We start from the raw sequence: 2607 nt of genomic DNA, 5'->3' as shown, positions 1-2607 counted from the left end.
TGAAGTCAGCTATTGTTAGCTGTCCTCCTGTCTTAGCTCTCTTTCAAAGCTCCTTTGCTGGGTATTCTCAATTCTTTTTATTGCTATATGAATTTTATACTGAAAGAAAAAATTCTGTCATGATTTTGATACCAATTGCATTAAATCTCTACAACAAATTGTAGAAAAGTAATGTCTTAACCAGAAGAGGTCTTAACCGGTGAATAATTTAATCTTTCATATCTAATAATAATGTTTTATAATTCCAGTGTGCACACCTTGCACATATTTTCATTTATCTCTTATTGTTTTGCATGCTGATACTGTTGTAAATGGAATTATCATTAAATTCTACTTATGATCATTTGAGGCTGGCACATAGAAATATAATACATTACATTTTTCAGCTATTCTGATACTGTCAGTTCCAGGAAGTTTATATATATCCCAGAGTCTTCTATATTGTCATATCCTCGATGAATAAAAAGGGGTTTTACTTCTTTCTTCCTAAACAGATGCTTCTTGGTTCTCTTTACTGGTCTCTTGCATTGATTAGAGCCATTGGTGCACTGTTGAGGACAGATAAGATGCATGTTAGTGCCCTGATCTACATTCTTAGATAAGAGAGTTCATCAAAGGTCATAGTGGGTGATAACCATTCATAGATGTTTTTTTTCTATTTTGTTGAGAAGTTATATTTTGTAAATAAAAAAATGACTCAACTTTTAAAATGCTTTTCTGAATTCATTATTGAGTTGATTACACAGTTTTCTCTTTTATATTAGTTTGCTAATATAACAAAAATCAGGGGCTGGAGAGATGGCTCAGTGGTTAAGAGCTCCGACTGCTCTTCTGAAGGTCTTGAGTTCAAATCCCAGCAAACACCTGGTGGCTCACAACCATCCGTAATGAGATCTGACTCCCTCTTCTGGTGTACCTGAAGACAGCTACAGTGTACTTACATATAATAAATAAATCTTTAAAAATATATAACAAAAATCATATCGATTTTGAAATGTCAAACTAGTGTCACATTGTTCTGGCGAGCTCCATTTGGTCATAACATTATTTCCCCTTTTCTGTGTTTTGGGGTTTGATTTGCTAAGCTATTGTTCAAATGTTTACATTAATTTTTGTGATATTTATCTATGGTTTTCTTTTTGCTTTGTTTTCAATGGCAAGTTTTGGTTTTGATCTCAAGATAAAGCTGACCTCAGTTCGGCCATTGCCCTGGGCGTCTTGGTAGTGTTTCGGAGCTCCAGCCTGCGACGATGGTGTGCACTCCTTGCATTGTCATTCCAGTCCAGATCTTCAAAAAGTTCCTGGAGCCATACATATACCCTGTGATCAGACACATATGACCTAAAAAAAGCCATCCAGCAATCCGGCGATAAGAACATGAGCAAGGTAGACTGCAAGGGTGCAGGTACTAATGGATTACCCGCAAAAGGACCAACAGAAGTATCGGATAAAAAGAAAGACTAGTGTGGGTCTCCTGAAGGCCCTTGGCTGTTTGCAAATGGACCTAATGATATGAAGCCTTCTTTGTCTCTGACCCTTTTTCTCTGAGACCAGGAATCTAGATAATAGTTTAGCTTCTGCCTGATACTGATCCGGGAGCACATGATATTTATATTTAAAATTCCAGTAGTTATATTTAATGATCTCACCCCTGAGTTTCTTTTTCATTAAAGTAGCTTTCATTTCTATTATTCCAATTTACTAATATGAACAAATAGAAGGTCCGTGTGAGCAGACGCTCAGAACAGAGCCCTTGGCCCTTCGAGTTCTTTCTCACGAGTTTGCCGTTCTCACTTCTGTGGGCTCCTATACCTTGAGTGGGATGAGTCTTAGTGGGAAACAGTGCCATCGGAGGTGGGGTGCAATGAGAAGATGTGATCACTGCAAGCGCAGCGGCGAGTGGATGGCTGGCCGAGACCAGCTCCAAGGAAGCCGGAGAAGGAAGGACGGGAGCTTCCTTGAAAAATGTAACCTCAACATTATTGTCAATCCCACAACCCTTGACTCTCTGTGCTTCTAGTCCTGACAGTGTATTAGACGTCCATTTAACTTGTGGAAAAAAAAAAAAAAAAGATAATGCTGACCTCAAGGAATAGGTTTGAAATTTGTCCACTCTCCTTCATCTTCTGACTGTGTGTGTGTAACATTGACACTGTTTTTCTTTATAAATGATTGATAGCGTTCAATGTTGAACTCATTTGGTCATGGGGTTCTCTCCATGGGAAAGTATTTAACTATAAATTCAAACCTTATAATTGATTGAGGCCAATCCTTGTTATCTATTCTTTTCACGAGTGCAGTCCAGTTGTTTTTCTTGCATGGACTGTGTTTTATTTAAGTTGTTGAATTTCTTGGCATGAAATGGGATCAGCAATGGTGTCCTGTGTATTGTTTCATCTCACAGTACCCTCCTTGATTCCCTCCTGCCTCTCACTGGTTGGGTTTAAAATTCATCAATTCTATTGATCCTTTTAGCCAATTAATATTTTAGTAGATGGATTTTCTCCATGGCATTCTAGTTTCTGTTTTCTAGTTTATCATTCGTCAACTCATTTAAATAAATGACTTTCTCCTCGTTTATTTGGGTTTAATTGGCTCCTTTTCTTC

At 37.7% G+C, this 2607-nt stretch overlaps 1 pseudogene; it reads left to right on the top strand.

Moving 5' to 3' along the window:
* On the top strand, positions 1195-2063 carry Gm35781 (predicted gene, 35781; annotated as a pseudogene).

This window comes from Mus musculus, chromosome 19 (assembly GCF_000001635.26).
Source record: "Mus musculus strain C57BL/6J chromosome 19, GRCm38.p6 C57BL/6J".
Lineage (NCBI taxonomy): Eukaryota > Metazoa > Chordata > Mammalia > Rodentia > Muridae > Mus > Mus musculus.
The sequence above is the reverse complement of the archived record's forward strand: the minus strand, read 5'-3'. Positions and strand labels throughout refer to the sequence as shown.